At 35.1% G+C, this 21,665-nt stretch overlaps 1 protein-coding gene across 7 annotated transcripts in view; it reads left to right on the forward strand.

Moving 5' to 3' along the window:
- Positions 1-21,665, forward strand: part of IKZF2 (IKAROS family zinc finger 2) — a 148,714-nt gene that overhangs the window by 96,795 nt on the left and 30,254 nt on the right. The window lies entirely within an intron of this gene.

Here is a 21,665-nt window from a genome sequence, read left to right on the forward strand (position 1 = left end):
TATAGGGTTAGTTTGTTTGTTTTTTTAACTAATAGAATGTTTAGGCTGGGACCTCAGTGAAAGAATCAAATATTGTTATTTTTAAACTTGAAGTTATACTCATTAGAAAATTGGCTGTTAGAATATTTTATACTCTATTTTAATCCTCTTTGTATCTTTAGTTCTCAAACTATAGTCATTGGACACTATCTCTGCTTCATAAATCATTGAAAAATCTAGAATAAGTTTCATTTTTTTCAAACATGCCGGAATATAGTGCATAAAAGAAAAAGAATGATCAGAAATCCAAATGAATCTCATTTGACTTTTAGCATGAATTGCCATAACCAAAATGTTAAAGGTGGAAAATTAACATATAACACTCTTAAGCCAGTTTTATTTGCTCCTTCTGTCCATGATGTACTAAATTTTAATTTATTATGAAGATATAATGGAAATAATATTTTCACCTGCATTGATATATTGCGTTAGAGAGTGCTGAGGTTGTGAGGTAATGCTTGTTGTGTTAGCTTTCTTTGCATTTTTCCTGTTAATCCTTAAGGCCTTAGTTTTTTAACATGAATGTGAATTACATAAAACTACTTTAAACATTAACTCTTAAATTTGGAGTAATTACACAAAATGAACATTAAACAAAATATTCTAAGTATACATCTTTCTTTCCTCCCTAAGTAATTCACTCACGTCCAACTATAACATTTTATGTTTTATTTTAAAATCACGCTATGAAAATTATATCTTAAAGTGGTCTCATTATGAAAATTATTTTTTATTGAATGATATTTTTAAGATATGACAGGCATTTCCTTTAGCCACATACTCTGCCTTATTAAAGTATTGAGTTGTCCAAGGATTATATAACACGTAGATGTTCGTGAATATATATTTTTGCCTCAACTATATGCAATAGATAACTTTAAACATCTACTTCATTCTTTTTAAAATTGTGTTGCTTTTGATATCATGGTTTTGTGTATAAATATTACTTTATCTTCATAAAAAAATATGGTCCTTGTAACTGTTTTGTGCTGATTTTGCTACTTAGTTTACCATGTCATGATTTTTGCAGATATATAAACAGATAACAGTCAAATTGGGTAATTAAAGAGGGTTTAATGGAGTGTCTATTAGGGAAGGGGCATCTGGCTAATGCATCATCAAGAGGTCCCATCAAATTCATTCCTACTTCTAATTGAAATCTAAAATATTAGCCATAACTAATGTTCTTCGAAATAGGTGGAACATACAACAGAGCTGTTAAAGCTTTCTCTAATTGGTCAGGAAGCTCAAAATTGATCAGTATAGCTTTCTTCATCCACTGAGTTCCATTTTTCCTTACTCTTAGCCTCTGTTTAGCACCTGGGCTAGATTAAGTATTTCATCTAATAGGTGATCCAAACCTTAATTTCTGTAAGTTTTGAGTCTTTGGTGTTTCTGTCTTTCTTGGATTACTGCATTTGTTTAATAAACAAAATTATCGGACAGGTATTTTTAAAGAGATGCCCATTGATTCTCCTGAGTTCAAAACATAGTTCTCCTTGCCCCCATTGAATAGCAACAACCCACAATCATCTTGATAGGCTGGCAAAATTATCAGCCTGTCACTGTAAGTTCAGCAGCTTAAGATAGCCAAAATAGCCAGTGAATATTCCTGGCTTCCAATACAACAGAATTAGAACTCTGAACCCTGGTGAAAACATTCTCCCTTTTGTATCAGAGATTTCCAAAACCAACAATCTGAAGGTTTCAGGACGAATCAAAAAGTCTTTAAATGGGTTGTTTGATATATTAGGGTGGCCACTTCTACCATAACCTCTTTGTTCCCATACTCATGCATTCTTGCTATGGAGGAAATGACTGGCCATGTATTATATCCTGTAGACCACAGCCTAACTTCTCCCAACTGACAACCATATATGAACCACTCCATTGGTAGGCCATTTCACCACTCCATTTAGCCAGATCAGTCTGGGCATGAGGTATGACCAGTGAATTCTATACATTTGTGTCAACTGTATTTTCTTTGCTATTAAGATAAGTATCCTGGTTGAAGGCAATGTTGTAAGAATACTCTGGTTAAGGCATTCTCTTAAACTCATGCATGAAGGAGCTTGCAAAAATATTCAGGGGGAAGAGAAGGCACATACATATCCTGACAATCTGTCAATTTGTATTAGGATAAATTTCAGCTTTCCTCCACGTGGGAAGAAGTCAAATGTAACCTACCTGTCACCACCTGATTGATCTTCCTGGAGAGTGGTGCCATATCAGGGTCGCAGCATTGGAAAATTGTGAGCCCAGCAGTGGTGGTAGTTAAATTAGTCATGGAGGGGAGGAAGTCTGTGTAGTTGAATTCATACACAGTTTCCATCCCTACTCCCATTATCACTTTGTACATTGACCTGTTGAGCAAGTTTCAGGTTAGCCAAGTAAAGAATCTGACTGCCATCCATAAGATCCATAACCTTGTCCAGATTACTAAGAGTCTTCTCTACTGTGGAATTCCCACTAGAGGTAATTCACATAGGATACCATATCATCACATTTTGTACCAATTCTGAAAGATACATCCACATAATTCTCCCCTAGACCTTCTGTCACTAGTTTTCCAATTTTGTTCTTTTTGACCATACAGGCTGTGCCATATATCATTACCTCAGTTATCTCTTCTTGTCTGCAAAGTGTACAGTAAAATGTACTAGCTGAAATTCTGGCTGCTGGGGGATATCATTTTACCACTGTATATCAGGGCCAGCCTCCTTAAGTGGACCTGTAAACACAGTAGTCACAGTTGGTACCAAGCACTGCACAACCTATTTACAAACTAGATCCACACTGTTTCATCCTCCATTACTTGATCAGTAAGAACACCCATGAAGCCAAAGGTGAAAATTGAAGGACCAGATGGTGAAACAGAAGTAACAGATATCAGGGACACCTGAGCTACTTGCTCGTGCAGTATATTTATGCTTCCCCAACCTGCTTGGTCCCAGTTTCATTTAACAGTGAAATGTTATGTACACATATTGCTTTATCATATGTTGAATAAGATAACACTTAGCTCATGATGTACAGTTTGGGCCAATAGTCATTTGGAGTCCTGTGACCTGGCACTCAGTCTTAACCATAATCCAATAGCAAATTAAGAGCTACTTTTCAATTAGAAAATAGTTACTGATAGAAGATTGCATGTCTTTATTACAAAACCACTGGAGATCTGCATGCTGAGGCTTCCATTGACAGAGATGTTATACAGCATCTCTGTTTCCCACAGACATTACCGAAAGTCACTACAGCTGCTGGATCTTAAAGCCAAAGATATAGGGCAGCTTTCATTATGGCAAGGGTATGCTACAGGTCTTTTCTTGCCCCAGGCTCCTCTCAAAATAGTCAACTTTGTAGATTACCTAGCACATACATGAGAGCATGTGGTCTATGTTGCTTCCAAATTCTAAAGAGGCCACCACTTTTGTGCCTCATTCTTCATGATGGAAGGTGCAAGGTGCAGCAATTTATCATTTACTATACAGGATCTATTTCAGCATGCCCAGACCACTAGACCCATAAAATTTCACCAGTGTTGAAAGTCCCTGAACTTCCTTGGAGTTTATCTTCCATTCTTTAGCATATATTTTGGATGTTTACTACTTCCTGCTCACCGAGTCCTAGCAGTGTAATGTCATGAATGTAATATTCCAGCTTGAAGTTTTGTGGGATGTCAAGATGAACAAGATTTCTCCATACTATATAATGACAGAGAAGAGAGTTGACCTAGCCTTAAGGTAAGATAGTGAAAGTATGCTGTCCCTGCAATGTAAAGGCGAACTGCTTCTGATTATCTCTGTTGATAGGAATTGCTTTAAAAAGAAATCAAATCAGTAGCTTCATGCCTGGCGTCAGGGGCTATGTTAATATGCTCCAGTAAAGATTCTATAGCTAGACCTTCATCTACAGTTTGCATTATGTTGTTAAATATGTATTTATCCACAAGACCAGAAAGATTGTCCATTAGCTTAGCAAACATTTTAAATGGATATACATGGTGAATTACCACTCCAACATTTCTCAGTTTTCTGATAATCTCACTATTATCTGTAATTCACTCAGATATCTATTATTTCTTCTAGTTTGGTATCTTGGAAGAGGTGATAGTTGTAGGGGTATGCTGTCCAATATGGTAGCTACTAGCCACATGTGGCTATTAAGCACCTAAACATGGCTAGTACCACATGTTGATATATTGGTGATTAACCAAAATGTATTAAAATTAATTCTACTTTTTTTAAAGGTGACTACTAGAAAATTTAAAATTACATATCTGAATCACAATCTTATTTTTATTGCATAGCATTGTTCTTAGCTCTTTATAACATTAACAACTTTTCCTCCATGTGTTAGGAAACCAATGTAAGGATTTTCCCCATTACTAAATATATTTATTCCCATAATACTATAAGATATACTTGTGTCAAATTTCCACATATTTCTTTACCTACATATGCTCCACTTTGACTGGTGGGCCACAGTGTCATTTGGGGTTCCAGGGATTAATGTCAATTCATAGCTAATCCAATAGAACAATCTAATAACTCCTGGAAGGACTTGGTATTTCCCTTTTCCCCTTGCACAGTCACCGTAAATAGCCACCCACCATGATTCTGGAATGGCTTGGGGGAGAATTCACAATATATATCTGTGACCAGGTTTCAGGACCCCTCCTGAAAGGGACTGAGTATCCACCTAAAACTGAGTGACTCTGGGCCTGTGAATAGACAGAGTATAAGAGGTCATGAATCCTCACAAGGGCAAGTCAGGTTGGGTTTTGGCTCACAAGACCTAAACTTTTTCTGCCTGTGTAAGTCATTTAGCAGCTTGATGGAGTCTCTCCATGTGTTTCATTCTTGGGGGCTCCGTGATGAATTAGCTATCACCACAGAACCCTGTGGCACAAAACACTCTAATTATCACCCCATCCTTATGGCTTGTTAAGGTAATTGCCCCTACTTGAAAGTATTGTTTAAACACCACAACATGGCCTCTGCAGTTTTGAGATTGACATCATATGCATTGATCCATTATAGCATCTACCATTGTTCTCTCCAGCCTAGAGAAGACAGTTATTAATATCATAAAGCTTTTGAAGTATGCTGAGTTCTTTCCTCACCAGTGTATTTCCTAATTCTTTGGTCAAGGGAAAGTCCCACAGGCCCTTCCAGGGGTATGGTTAGAAGGTGGCTGAACAAGATGATCCATAATAGATCAGTTCTAATATTCTTACTTGAGTTTTTGGACTTCTTCCACTTCAGTATGCCAGGAAGGATCTGGCATTTCAAGTTGTTACTATATATTAATAAACCACCACTGAATCAATGATTCAACTAACTGGTCACTTCCACTTGCTCAAGTCAATGAATTAAATTCTAAATCCTAAGTGAATGCAGACATATTGATAAATTTGGCCCAATCTAACATTTTTGTTCATCCTCTTGGTGTAAAACTCTTGAAACACATTCCCTTACATGCTACCTAGACACCTCCTGACAAAAAGTGCCAAAGTTTTGCAATTCTTCCATTGTATATGCTGTCTTCTGGATCAAGCCTTGATTTTGGCTATATTAGGATCTAACTTATGAAGTCATAGGCAATGAGAGATAATAGAAATGAGTTATGAAAATAACTGCCATTCTCTAATGGGGTTGCTGCCTTAGCTGAAGTAATTGAAATTCTTTTTTACTATATGGGATTGCCAGTTTCCTTAGACGGAAAGGTGAGGAGTGAGGAGGACTGTGTCTTCTTGCAAGGATGGTTTAGGAGTGTTTGGGAGTTCAACATTCTGAGGCTCCTCAGTATTTTACCAGATAATACCATCCCCAGTTTTGAACAAGAACAAAAAAGCTTGAGGCACCATACTTCCTGATTTTAAAATATACTACAAAGCTACAGCAATCAAAGCAATGTGGTACTGGCATGAAAACAGGCACATAGATCAATGGAATGAATAGAGTACAGAACCCAGAAATAAATCAACACATCTATAGTTAACTGATATTCCACAAGGGTACCAAGAACACACAATGGGGAAAGGATAGTCTCTTCAATAAATTATGTTGGGAAAACTGGATATCTATATGCAGAAGAATGAAAATGGGCCCTTTTTCTCACAACATAAACAAAAATCAACTCAAAATATATTAAAGACTTACATATAAGACTTGATAAAACCCCTAGAGGAAAACACAGCGGAAAAACTCCTTGGCATTCACCTGGGTAATGCTTTTTTGGATATGACACCAAAAGCACAGGCAGCAAAAGAAAAAATAGACAAATGAGATTGCATTAAACTAAAAAGCTCCTGCACAGCAAAGGAAACAACATGGAAAAGGCAGCTTATGGAATGAAAGAAAATATTTGCAAGTCATATATCTGATAAGGGGTTAATTTCCAAAATATATAAGGAACCCCTAAAACTCAGAAGTGAAAAAACCTGATTTTAAACATAGGCAAAGGACTTGAGTAGACATTTATCTAAAGATGACATACATATGGCCAACAAGTATATGAAAAGATGTTCAACATCACGAATCAGAAGGGAAATGCAAATCAAAACCACAGAATACTACTTTGCATCCATTATAATGGTTATCATAAAAAAAGCATTTATTTATTTTTGTTGTTGCTGTGATTGCTTTTAGGGTCTTCATAAATTCTTTGCCTAGGCCAACACCTAGAAGAGTTTTTCCAACATTTTCTTCTAGAATTCTTAATGGTTTCATGCCTTAGGTTTAAGTCTGTTATTCATTGTGAATTAATTTTTGTGAGTGGTGAAAGGTGCAGATCCTATTTCAGTCTTCCACATGTAGCTATCCAATTTTCCCAGCACCATTTATTGAATGTACACCATGCACTGTGTACATTCTTGTATGCTTTGTCAAAAATCAGGTGGCAATATGAGAATGGTTTTATATCTCGGTTCTCTGTTTTGATCCATTGGTCTATGACTCTGTTCTTGTGCCAGTACCATGCTGTTTTGGTTATTATAGCCTTGTAGTATAGCTTGAAGTCTGGTAAATTGATGCCTCCTGATTTGGTCTTTTTGCTTAAGGTTGCTTTGGCTTTTCAGGGTCTTTTCTGATTCTACACGAAGTGTAGAATTATTTTTTCTAGATCTGCGAAAAATGATTGTATTTTAATGGGTATTGCATTGAATCTGTAGATCACTTTGGGTAGTACAGACATTTTAACACCGTTGATACTGTCGGTGCATGAACATGATATATTTTTCCATGTGTTTATGTCCTCTGCAATTTCCTTCTTCAATGTTTCGTAGTTCTCCCTGTAGAGGTCTTTCACCTGCTTGGTTAAATATATTTCTAGGTATTTTATTTTCTTTTTTGTTATTGTGAAAGGTATTGAGTCTTTGATTTGATTCTCAGCTTGACTTTTGTTGGCATATAGGAATGCTACTGATTTGTGTACATTGATTTTGTAACCTAAGACTTTGCTAAACTTATTTATCAATTCCGGGAGTCTCTTGGCCAAATCTTTGGGATTTTCTACATATAAAGTCATAACATCAGACCAGAATGATAGTTTGACCTTTTCTTTCCCCATTTGGATACCTTTGATTTCCTTCTCTTGCCTGATTGTTCTGGCTAGGACTTTTAGCAGTATGTTGAATAGAAGTGTTGATGGTGGGCAACCTTGTTTGGCTCCAGTTCTAAGTGGGAAAGCTCTCAATTTTTCCTGCTATATATCTGATAAAGGGCTGATAACCAGAATCTACAAGGAACTCAATCAAATTGGCAAAAAAAAAAAAAAAAAATTAAACAACCCCATTACAAAGTGGGCAAAAGACATGAACAGAAGCTTTTCAAAAGAAGAGAGACTAATAGCCAATAAACATGAAAAAAATGTTCAGTAGCTCTAGTCTTCAGGGAAATGCAAATCAAAACCACAATGAGATATCACCTAACTCCAGTGAGAATAGCTTTTATCAAAAATTACCCAAACAACAGATTCTGGCATGGATGCAGAGAGAAAGGAACACTTACACATTGTTGGTGGAACTACAAACTAGTACAACCTGTATGGAAAGTAGTATGGCGAAACCTCAAATAACTAAAAGTAGACCTACCCTTTGATCCAGCAATCCTACTATTGGGTATTTAGCCAAAGGAAAAAAAAAGTCATTTTATTAATATCAAGAAGACACTTGAGCACAATTCACAATCACAAAGATGTGGAATCAATCCAATTGCCCATCAATACATGACTAGATTAATAAAATATGGTATATGTATAATATGGAGTACTAGTAGCCATAAAGAAATGGTGCTTTAGTATCTTTTGTAACAATGTGGATGGAACTATAGACCATTCTTCTAAGTGAAGTATGGCAAGAATGGAAAAACACACCCACATGTACTCACTACTAAATTGGAACTAACTGATCAACTCTTGAGTGCATATATGGAAGTAAAATTCAGCAGAAATCAAGCAGGTGGGAGGTGAGAGGAGGGCATAGGTAAATTCACACCTAACAGGTACAATGCTTGCTATCTGGGGCATACTTACATCTTTGACTCAAACTGTACAAAAGTAATTCATGTAACCAAAGCATTTTTACCCCTATAATAGTCTGAAATTTAAAAAAGAGAAAAAAATAATTAAAAAAAGGTAAGCATTGGAGGTTGTGGAGAAATTGGAACCCTTGTATACCCTTGGTGGGAATGTGAAATGGTGCTGCTGCTATGTAAAACAGTGTACACATTCCTCAGAAAATTAAAAGTACAACTACCATGTGATCCAGAAATCCCACTTTGGGGCGTGTATCCAAAAGAATTAAAATTAGAATCTTGAAGACATATTCTGCACTCTCATGTTCATGGCCATATTATTCACAATAGTCACAACAGGGAAACAGTTTAAATGTTCATCAGCAGATGGATAAAGAAAACTTGATATGTGCATACAGTAGAATATTACTCAGCTTTTAAAAGGAAGGAAATTCTTCCATATGTGACAAAATGAATAGACCTGGAAGACATTATGTTTTTAGTAAAAAGTCAATCACAGAAGGACAAATACTATATTATCCCTCTTATTATCCCTCTTATCCCCCAAATACTATATTATCCCTCCTGTCTTATATGAGACATCTGAAACAGTTAAAGATGTAGAAGTAGATAATATAATCATAGTTACCAGAGGATGCAGGGAGGGGGATATGGAGAGTTATTGTTTAATGGCTATAAAGCTACAGTTATACAAAATAAGTAAATTCCAGAGATCTGCCATACAACATGATGCTTATGGTTAACAATAAGGTATTGTGTACTTTGTGTACTTAGAAACTTTTTAAGAGGGTAGATTTCATATTAAGTTTTCTTACCAAAATGAAAAAAATAGGGACACAAGAAAACTTTTGGAAGGTGACTGTTGCATTTATTACCTGGATTGTAGTGATAGTCACATGAGTGTATACATATGTCCCAACCTCCAAATTTTATGAATTATATGCAGTTTTTTGTTGTACCAATCATACCTCAGTGAGGTTGGAGGGAAAAAGATACTACCATTCCCATCTAATGTTTCACCCCTTTCCTGTCACTGCTCAGTTACCAAAAACTGGTGGTTGGTAATGCCTACTTTTAACATTGCAATTCTATAACCCTTCTAATCAGATTCTGTAGTTGATCTTTAGCCTTATTTACCCCCAAGGATTAAGTGAATGAGGAACTCTTTTAAAGCTGAAAGAGAAACTTTCTGTTATTTCACCTGTGTTCTGACTTGAGCGTTCAAGAGCTTCAATTTATCCCTTTACCTTTGTATGCTCCTTGATGCCATCAGAAGTAGCCATGTCACACTATAATCTTCACTGCACACACTGCCATTGCTACTTTAGCAAGTCAATGCCACAGCTCCCAAAAACTTTCCCTGCATTGTACTTGATTCCATGCTACCACAGTGACAATTTGAATATCACCTTGCCAGCACATGCCTAGGAATAACACTCTCTCATGAACTCCCTGGTGAGGAGGCTATCCTTTTCTCTTCAGACATGAGCACCCCAATCCCAGAATTCCATCTTGACTGGAGCGTTAGGCCATTCCTGCCACCAGTAACTCTTTATCAGTCAGGATCTGACAGGAAAGCAATGAAACACTCAAATGAAGACAAGTTTGGAACATTCATGAAAGGGCAAATATTCACAAGAGAATGGTTAGACATAAGGGACACTCACAAAAGATGACTGAAGCTCTCTGAGACTAACAATAGCAATAAGCCATTACTAGCCCTAGTCTGAAAGGGCAAGGAAAGGTCACTGGAATTAAGAGAAAAAGGAAAGAGTCTTGAGTACTCATCTTCAGTAGGGAGAAGTAGCCCCTGCCAACCTATGACTTGGGGAATAAATACCCTGATCTCGCTGTTTCAACCTTCAATTCTCTTGCTAGTGTCTCATGTTGACTAAACTTAACCAGAAGCCGGAGGACAAGGGAGCCCATTGATGAAAACCGATAGAAATTTGCTTTCTTCAGGAGCAGAGCAGAACAAAGAAAGATAGAAAATGGCTATGGAAGCCAAACAGAAAATATGCCACAGATTAACTAAAATTTAAGAACTAGTGCTTAAAATTGCTAGTATAGAGTATTAAGTATAATGTCAAGACTGTAAATCTAATTTCTGTTTTTATGAATTATTATTGGTAGAAAGTATTTGCCTCCTCCTTTCCTCTGGTCATGACTGCTAATAGTTTTATTGTATTTAGTTATTTATACCACATTTCTGCTTCCTATATTTTACAATTAAAAATTTTCCATTATGATTTACATTTAGTATGTTGGTAACAATGAGCCCAGTATTGCTATGTATGTTTCTGTGATATATGTTACAGTTGGGAAATGAAAATACTGAAAAATGTCTGGAATATAGTACATTCAATAAATGCTACGTGTGTGTGTGTGTGTGTGTGTGTGTGTATTTCTTTTCCCTTACATGATCTCTATACGGGTGGATAATTTTCTATCTGGAACTCTACTTGCATCCTCTAGAGCTACAGTCCCCAACCCTTGGTCTGGGGCCCAGTACCGGAAAGTGGCCTGTTAGAAACCAGGCCTCACATCACAGCCTGAGCTCTGCCCTCCCTCCCACCACCCTCAACCCGTGGAAAAATTGTCTTCCATGAAACTTAGGAACCAGGCCTCATAGCCAGAGGTGAGCAGCAGGCGAGTGAGCGAAGCTTCATCTGTATTTATTTATAGCTACTCCCCATCGCTGGCATCACCCCCTGAGCACCACATTCCCCTGTCCCTCACCCCTGTCTGTTGAAAAATTATCTTCTGTCACTGATGCCAAAAAGGTTGGGGATCGCTGCTCTAGAAGACACCGAGTAACATAATATCTGGAATTTCTTGAGCTCTCCCTAGACAGTAGGCACTATCCTAAGTACCTTCCATGGATTACTTAATTAAAAACATTTTTATCTGACATAAGTAAAAGAAGATAGTTTATAGATTAATAGCAGTAAGTCTAGTAACTTGGAAAATGTATTTTAAAGTTCCTATGTTAAAAAAATATACATGTAATCATTTATGTTTTGGTATAAGGGCAGACCTTTTTCCGTAGGTGAGGAATTTGGTTTTTGAATACTATGCAATTTTCCTGGCCTATGCTACACCCATAATACACCATCTTTAATTACATTTTCAATTTCTTTAAAAACTTAAAAACCTTTGTGAAGTGATAAGACTTTTATTCAGTTTTTTAAGGTTCTTTCCCTAATTTTTATAATTACTTTTGCCCACATCCAATTCTTTAGCAATATTTTTAATCATCTCACCTTTATTGAATATTTCCAAAGTGGTAAAATTTGTTTTCATAGAAACAGCTCTATTTGTAATTATTTCATTATAAATTGAATATTTAAATAATTTATATAATTATAATAGCAGGTAAAACTGGAATAAATAGGTTTGGCTACAATCATACCTAACTCTTAGTGACTGTACAGGTCAACTGCTAGGAGTGCTTGGACATGCACCAAAGAAGGGCCTACAGACTCCAAGAATTCAGTGTTTTGGATTACCCATTGGTATGTTTGACAAAGGGAATGGAGAGGCAGTTAATCAAGAGAGGTTACATGAACTCCTGGTTGTGGTTATTCCTGTTATATGGGTTAGGAGACTGAGGCAGACCCTGGATTCAAACCAAGGCAGTGAAACTCTAGAATCTGTGCTCTTTACCACTATGTGATGGGTTAAATGATACAGCCCCAAATGTTTATTCTATAAAACTTTATTAAAGTAATTCCTAATGGTAAAGCAAAAAACAAGTACCATCTGGAAGTCAAAAGGTCAAGATGTCTGGGTTTTAAAATGGGCTTGCTGCAAAATTAGCTGTGGGACTTGGTCAAATCACTTAGTTTGCTCTTTAATAAAATCTACCTATATTACTATTATATGATGCTAAATACAATGTGTTATCTTTTCTCCTTCGACATTGCTGCTAATCAATCAGTCACTACTACCTAACCTTAAGGAGTAGTCTATACTCCCTCCAGACTACTACGACTCCTTCATTTTAATTGTTTGCCCTAGTTTATTTTAACTTCTGAAATAAATTTCATGAAAAAGAATTAATCACAAAGTTTTCATTGAGCCTTCACAGTGACAATATTTCTTCTCTACTACTCTCTGCTATCCTACATCTGATAGCGTTGATGTGTTTAAGAAAGAGAAAAAAAAAAAAACTTTTCCTCCATGTGACATTAAAATGACATTTTAAGAGGGGGAAGGAGAAGAAGGAAAGGGAAGAGAAAGAATTTAAATGTATCATCAACACTATATCAGCTGAAGACTATAGTCAAATTTTTAGGCCAATGAGAAAATGAACCTACACTTTTAAAAACATGTCCCAGATATACATTACATAAAGTTTAAGAAAATAAAAGTACAGTCTATATTTTATTACTGTTCAGTAATCTTGAGATTTACTACACAAATCTTCTATTTTACTTTATATAAATTTATAGCATAACATGATATTTATGTGATATTTTAATGATGAATCAGTGCTCCTGCTACAAAAATGATTTTTATTAGTTTGCTTCTTAGATTTTCAGTTTAACAAGTGATTATAGTTCTTTCATTCCTAGAAATTTGATTAGTATGCTTTGTTCATTATGTATTACTCCTTTTACTTAGCTGTATTATACCCAAACTCTGGGAGAAATAGTGCTTAAATTAAGCCCTGGGCCCCTATTAGTAAAAATGATATTTAACATACTTGTTTTAAAAAACCTAGGAGGAATTAGAATTGCATGTTTTTTTCTAATTAAGGTTTCAGTTATATTTCTCAAGTACTCTAATGTACCCAAATTAAAGAATTAATACAGAAGAGTGTATATTTTTAATATATGGAAAACATTTGTGTTATACATTTCTTTTTATAAATTATAAAGAGAAAAAACGAGTAAGAATGTTTCTCAGAGTCTCAAGTTTTTTATGCCATATCAAAACTTCAGTTTCGGCCAAGATTAATGTTACTATGAATAATTATTTACTGCTCAAAAATGGAATCATTTAAAAACATTTGAAAACGAAAAGTCCTAATGTCCCATGGAAGTCTATTCATTGTCTTTTGTATTCTAAAAAAGCCAAATATTCTGTAATAGTACCACATTTTTAAGGTACTTTTTAGTTCTTAACACTAAGTTACTTTTCAAAAATTTTTTATATCCTTAAGCAGATCACTGTGGAAATTGTTTCTGATTTTTTTTGTTCACCCTCATTTTAAGAAAAGAATTATTTCATGTTTTCAATAATGCATGCTATTATTATAAATTCTAAGTAAAACCTTAGCTTTCAGTCAAACCACTAGTTACTATATGATCTGTTATTTGTATATATCACTTAAAAATAAATAATTTGTAAAATTAATTTATTTGTTATATCTATATCACATAACCTTGGAGTAAGAGAGTTTTGAGGAACCTTACAGTGTCAAAGTTGTTTTGACTTAGGGTCAACATGCCTAAATTATTCTGAACAGATACCTAGTTTGTTTCCAAACACCTCGGTAACGTTGATTTTTATATCACTACTTTGTGACCTATTCAGTGTTTGACAATTTTCAACTTAAGTTTGTTATCTGTGTCTACTTGTCAGTTTAAAGGAATTTTGTCTTTTATGAAGGAAGTGGACCAGATGTACCATGTTAAAAAACAACTTCTTCCCTGTTGTACATTTTCAGTTTTTGTTAATATAAGGACTGTCTTTGTTTTTCAAATCTCTACAATTCCAAGGACTGTATTTTATCCACAGAAAATAGCTCAGAAATCTTGAGTGCTTATATTATTAATAGCTCCTAATACTGATTTTTAAAAAACATGCCAATTAAATATATATAGTGATTACTGAAAGCTCACTTAAAAGTATACGTTTTTTAATTCCTAGTTTGTTTTGTTCAGTTATGCCTTTACCTATTATGAGAAAAATCCCTATAAAGTATTGACCCACTCTGCTTTTGAATATATTTGCATACTTACCTTTAATTGAATGTTATACAAACTAACAATCATTTTTAAGGTATAAGCTCCATACCCTCAGAGAAATGGTAAGGTAAGGTAGCCTTTTCCATATCTTCAAATTTCTTAAAAATAAAATCCAAAAGTAATATCTGGCTGGGATTGAGATGGAGCTAATCTTTGACAATATTGTTAAAGAAACAACTTATTACCAGCTGCTATAGTTTTAAATCTCATAAGAAACAGTATGCTCATTTGTCATAACAGCAGTATGCACTCAAATATATTGTCATTTCTTACTAAGTAATACATTATCACAACCACATCGTTTCTTTAAATTGCTGACTGCTCAGCAATACCATAAGCTAAAACATATTCTAGTGGAGATGTAGCATTTGTAGTTACTCACTTTCTTTTGTAATATACCAGTTTCCATTTTGTTTTATTTAAATGACCCTCCTCCTCTCTTCTCTTTCATTTTGCTATCTGTTCTGTCTTGTGTTTCTCATAAGTCTTTTCCTCCAATCCTTCAACCATTTGCTTCACCATTGCTTCACTTTATTTTTTGTAGTGACTGCCAGAAAAAAAGTACATAAGTAACTTCCTTCAGTTTATATAACATGCAAAAGGTTTTATATAACATGGGACTGCTGCAGATTATAGACCTTTGGCTATTAATAGCACTGATTATTTTGTGAAATGAGGAATAAAAACAGTCTGAAAATTAGGTACATGTCCAAAATATTATTATATCAGTTATTTTCATATTTATATTAAAACCAGACCACCATGGTTTTCATACCAGATTTGCCAAGGAGATCCCTTAAAAAAAATTACTGATCGAGGTACTCTAAATGTGGAGGGAGCTGGGACACCCTTCTTCTCCTGACCTTGGATATCAGAACTTCAGGCTCTCTGGCCTTTTGGACTTGCAGCAGCATCTGCTCTGGGGTCTTGGGCCTTTGTCCTTCATCTAAGAGTTATACCATCTGCTTCCGTGGTTGCAAGGACTTCAGACTTGGACTGAGCCATGTTGCTGGCTCCCTGGTTCTCCAGCTTGCTGACGGCCTATTGTGGGACTTCTCAGCCTCCAAAATTTCATGAGCCAATTCCCTTAATCAATCTCCTCTCATATATCTTTATCTATCTGTCTATGCATCCTATTGGTTCTGTCTCTCTGGATAACCCTGACTGATAAACAACCTTTGATGTGAAGGTGGAAAGCTTACACAATAAAGCTCTGCTTTCATGCCTGGGGAAAAAAAAAAAAAAAAATTACTGATCCAGGGACCAGTATAATGATAAATATTTTGGATTAAATTATGTTCATTCAGAAATTAAATCTAGTGCAGCTCATTCATAACAGTGATGGTGCATTAAGTGTAGTATAATTTGTCCTTCAGGCTTCCCATGAGAAGGAACCGTTTTAAACTGATTGTAGATCTGGCACCTGGCCCACTTTCTGGGTGATCTCCCAAGTGTGAACTTTCCCCACCCTCAACCCCTCCTTTTCTTTCTGGACGTGGTTGATAGCGGTGGATTACACTGATAATTACACAAGCAGTGTCAGTTGCACACATGATTTATATAACTGTGTTGTGCAGATTTCACCCATCAAGTCCTGATACCAATGCCCTTGTTGCCTCTGTGTATGCTTTGCAATAAACCCTGAAGAGAGGGGACTAATATCTTCATTCTTGACTCTTAAAACATTCGCTTATGGCCCTGCCTACTGAAATTTGACCAGGAGGTAAAAGCAACTTTGTCAGGCCAGGTGGTAAGACAGTCCATGTGATTTCCACCCAGTAGAACACCTCTTTCCCCACCACCGCCCAACCAATAAGCATTGCATATCTACCCTACCTTATATGTTCTTTATGAAATACATTTAATAGTATATACGTTCTCATCTTTTATGAATAGTAACAGTCAGCCTTCTTTCAGACACTTATTTCTAGAAGGAATTATTAACGAGAAGTCTTTCTTTTATAATGCGTACTCATATGATGTAACTGTTTTCATTTTGCTACAAAGACATTTATTAGATCAATTTACTGTGGGAAGTGTTCCTCCCTACCTTTCTCTATTCTCATGAGTTCTAAGGAAATGGGCAAGATTCATGGGCCTCTTTCTCATCATTCTAAATATTCTACAGATATTGCTCTCATTCCAAAGTTTACTAGCACAGTTTTGTACCTTGTGTGGACAGTCTTGTGGCCATTTCACATTTTTTCTTCTACACCATGAGTCTGCCGGCCTGGTATGCTTGGAACTCCATGGCAGAAGTGGAGAGGCTGCATGCAAACTTCATTACTCACCCAGTGTCCAAAAGACCATGTCACACTGTTGTGTGTGGTTCTTTGGAGGATTTTCTTTAATAAGCTAACCTCCACCCTCTCCTTTTATTTTTCCTGTTTTATCTGTGTGAGTCAAAGAAACCTGCTCATCCACAGCCTGTACTATCTTGCCAAATCTTGTAAGAAAACTCCCAAATTGTAGAAAATCAGACAAATGAGGAAAATAAAAACCAAGTATCATTCATCTTAAGTATGTAAAATATATTTAGAATATAATTAAAATTTTATTTAAAGTATCATAAATCATCTGTCAGAGTGGAATCCCTTTAAATTGGATAGAACTGTGATGATAATAAGGATGTAGATAAGAATTAAAGGTACTAAATTCAGCATCTTAAAAGATCTTATTATTTCTATTTTGCATCCCCATCCCCTTTACACTGTATTGATTGAATGGATATTTCAGTTGAATATTCTTATATTAACTAGAAAAATTTTTATTTATTTATTTATTTATTTATTTTTGAGACAGAGTCTCACTCTGTTGCCCAGGCTAGAGTGAGTGCCGTGGCATCAGCCTAGCTCACAGCAACCTCAAACTCCTGAGCTCAAGGGATCCTGCTGTCTCAGCCTCCCGAGTAGTTGGGACTACAGGCATGCACCACCATGCCCGGCTAATTTTTTCTATATATATATTTAGCTGTCCATATAATTTCTTTCTATTTTTAGTAGAGATGGGGTCTCGCTCTTGGTCAGGCTGGTCTCGAACTCCTGAGCTCAAATGATCCGCCCACCTCGGCCTCCCAGAGTGCTAGGATTACAGGCGTGAGCCACCGCGCCCGGCTTAGAAAAATTTTTATGATTAATGGAGGTCAGTGGTAGTTGGGTATGTTTCCTAGTAGATGATAAATATTATTGTTATAAAATTAAAAATGATGCCTAATACTTTATGAGTTTTTATTTTGTCACAGGCATCATTTTAAGGGCCTTATTTTACAAATAAGGAAAGTCAAGTGTAAAGACAAATGTTAACCTAATATCTCCAAATTCTGTAATTTTACATATTATATGTATGGGTATTCAGCTTATTAAGATTATACTTTTACCATATTTCTCTTTCCCCCCGTTTTGCCAATAATGTATTATTGGATTAGATTTTAAACACACACACACACAAGCTCAGCATAATAAAACTAAAGAATTATATCATGCTCTTATAAACAAAAATATCTCATAATGCTGGAAGACATATAGCTGTGTAGAACAAAATAAATCTAAGAACAGTATAAATAATCTTTGTGAAAATACTTTTTAAAAATTATGCTTTGATATAGTAAAAAAATCTTACCATTATAATTTTATATGTACATTTTACACAACCTCCGATATACTGAGAAGGTAGAACATAAACACTGGTCTGCCTGACTCCAGAGCCTGTGCTCTCAACCACTGTACTCCTGCTTTCCAATCTATTCTCCATATAGCAACCAAAATATTACTTTAAAACCCAATTTTAAAATAAAATCTTAAAATCTACTTAAAATCCTTTAAAGACTTTCCATTGCTTTTATAAGAAAATCAAAATATTTATGGTGGACATTGGAGGTTCTGCCCACCTCTCTTGTCGGATCTTATACTACTCTACTCCTCACTCTGAGTCCTTCATCACCTAAGTTTCCATTATTCTTTCCTACCCTTGAGATTTTGCACTGATGGATAATCCTAGAAGTTGCTAATTTCAGCTTTTTCCCTAGTTCTTGGCATGGTTGTCTCATTGTAGGTTAAAAACCCTACAAGGGCCTCTGAGTGTTCAAGTTAGGAAAAGTCAGTGCCTGGCTTCAAATCTTCAAAGGACAGGCTGACTCTGTTGTTAGGGGCTAATGCAGCTGGTGACTTGAAGTTGAAGCCAATGCTCATTTATGATTCCAGAAATGCTAGGGCCCTTAACATTATGCTAAATGTACTCTGCTTGTGCTCTGTAAATGGGAAAAAAAAAGCCTGGATGATAGCACGTTTGTTTACAGCATGGTTTACTGAATATTTTAATCCCACTGTTGAGACCTACCATTCAGAAAATCAGAATCCTTGCAAAATATCACTGCTAATTGGCAATGCACCTAGTCTAGTCACCCAAGACCTCTGATAGAGATGTACAAGCAGATTAATTTTGTTTTCATGACTACTAACACATCCATTCTGTAGCCCAAGGTTCAAGGATAATTTCAACTTTCAAGTCTTATCATTTAATAAATATAGTTTGTAAGGCCATAGATGCTGTAGATAGTGATTCCTCTGTTGGATCTGGACAAAGTAAATTGGAAACCTTCTAGAAAGGATTTGGCATTCTAGATGCCATTAAGAATATTTGTGATTCATTGAAAGAGGTCAAGATATTAACATTAACAGGCATTTGGAAGAAGTTGATTCCCAGCCCTTATGAATGACTTTCAGGAGTTCAAGAATTTATTGGAGGAAGGAACTGCAGATGTGGTGCAAACAGCAAGAAAACTAGAATTAGAAGTGGAACATGAAGATATGACAGAATTGCCGCAATTTCATTATAAAATTTGAATAGATGAAGAGTTACTACTTATGGGTGAGCAAAGAAAGTAGTTTCTTCATATGGACTCTACACTTGGTGAAGATGCTATGAACACTGTTGAAATGCCAAGAAAGGATTTAGAATATTATATAAATTTTGTTAATAAATCAGCAGTGGGTTGAGAGGATTGACTATAATTTTCAAAGAAATTCTGCTGTGGGTAAAATGCTATCAAACAACACCACATGCTGTAGAGAAATCTTTTACAAAAAGAAGAATCACTGGAATGGCAAATTTCATTATTGCCTTATTTTAATAAATTGTCACAGCCACCCCAACCTTAAGCAACCACCACCCTGATCAGTCAGTAGCCATCAACACTGAAACAAGACCTTCCTTTACCAGCAAAAAGATTACAACTGGCTGAAGGCTCAGATGGTTGTTAGCATTTTTTAGCAATAAAGTGTCTTTAAATTAAGGTCATTACATTATTTTTTAGGAATAATGCTCTTGTACACTTAATAGACTACAGTATAGTGTAAGCATAGTTTTTATATGCACTAGGAAACCAAAAAATTTGTGTGACATGCATTATCACGACATTTTCTTTATTGCCATGGACTGGAGTTGAACCATCAACATCTCCGAGATGTCCTTGTAGTTTGGTGAATAGAAATCACATTAAAAAAAAAAAAAAGTTTATGTGATGGGATTATTTATTTATTCCATATGCCTAAAAAGTTCTTAGCTGTTTATCTTTTATTCCCCATGGTGAATGTTTTGCACATTTGTAATAATGAAAGAGTAACAAATATATCTGCTGTCTGTCTTGTGTCTCAGAATTTACTATACCATCTCTTTGCCCCATTAACATTATTTTCAGCTTTATAATTTCTGTAGCTCTTTTTTAATATTCATTAACTAATCAGCTAGTTAAATAATTTATGTTATAGTTACAATTAAAGAAGTGGTCATCCCCCTGAGTTTGATGGTTTATGAATATTTTGTCTATTATGATTGTACAGTCCACATTTTAGGCAATAGGTAAATATATGTGGTATGGATAAACAATTGACATGTATATATTTTTACAGAGCTGCAAAAATTTTGAGAGATTTAAGCATCTATCTCTGTTTTAAGTAATTATTTTGTTAGCAAATACAAAAATAAACTATAAAATAAGACATTTTATGTGATAAAGAAATTCCTGGGAAGCATAATTGTTACACTGCCAAAACAGGTTACAATGTATATTTTGTTTAATTACATTTTGCTTCCTTATTTCAGGTGTTCAGTTCAAGAAATCTGGGGAAACCTGTTATTTAAAGTGCTATAAAAATAGATGCCAACAGTTTACACTCTTTTGAAAATAATCTTACATGAGACATTTTCTTTTTTGAATTGTGACTGTTTTTCCCACAATGAACTAAAAATAAAAAGTTATTTCTTTTGCTTCCAAATGTCTGATTTTTTTAATTTAAAAGATGCACACACACTTTCATGTATAATTTCCCTGGTGTTTGTGTCATTTATAAAGTTTTTAATTTGGTTTGAAAATTGTTACTACCACAATAAAACAAATGGAAATATTTGAATGGCTAATGCTAACCCTGTGAAGGCAGGGGCAATATCCCTCTTATTCAAAACTGCATCCACAGCACCAAGATCATAATACATGGAACACGGAAGCTGTTCAATAAATATACATTAAATGAATGTTAAATGTGTCCTTGCTCAACACATGGCAAATCTTATAAAAGAATAGTAAAGTGCATTAATGCCAGCAGTATTTGCCTATTTTATTAGCATAGTGTGGTGTTTCTCAAAGTATGTTCACAAAAAAATTATTTATAATAGTTGCTAAAATAGAAAATAGTACTATATTTACAATTTAGGAAAACATTGGGCTAAAATAATTTTATTTAGTTTGCTTATTTTGTTATTGAATCTAAACATCCAAACGAAGTTTGGATAATGCTCATGTACATTGTGAATCTCTAAGAAAGTCACATTTAAATATACTGTTTCACAGACTTGTTTAAAAATTTCTATCATCCTTACCCTCATTCACCTGCATTGGTAAACTCTTATGAGACATAAAAGTTATTTTACTGAAATAATTTTTGACAGACACCTAATTATACTGAAATGATTTAATAAAACAGAGATTCTCTTTGAAAAATAACTCACTCTTCAGGGAGGGATCTGTTTTTTTTCTAAAGCATTATCTTCCCAGTTAATTGTTCTATTAAAAAAATCTTAAGTCATTAAGGCTTCTAAAGATTTAGAAAAAAATAGATGT

The sequence above is a fragment of the Eulemur rufifrons genome, chromosome 1, assembly GCF_041146395.1.
Source record: "Eulemur rufifrons isolate Redbay chromosome 1, OSU_ERuf_1, whole genome shotgun sequence".
NCBI classification, from domain to species: Eukaryota; Metazoa; Chordata; class Mammalia; order Primates; family Lemuridae; genus Eulemur; species Eulemur rufifrons.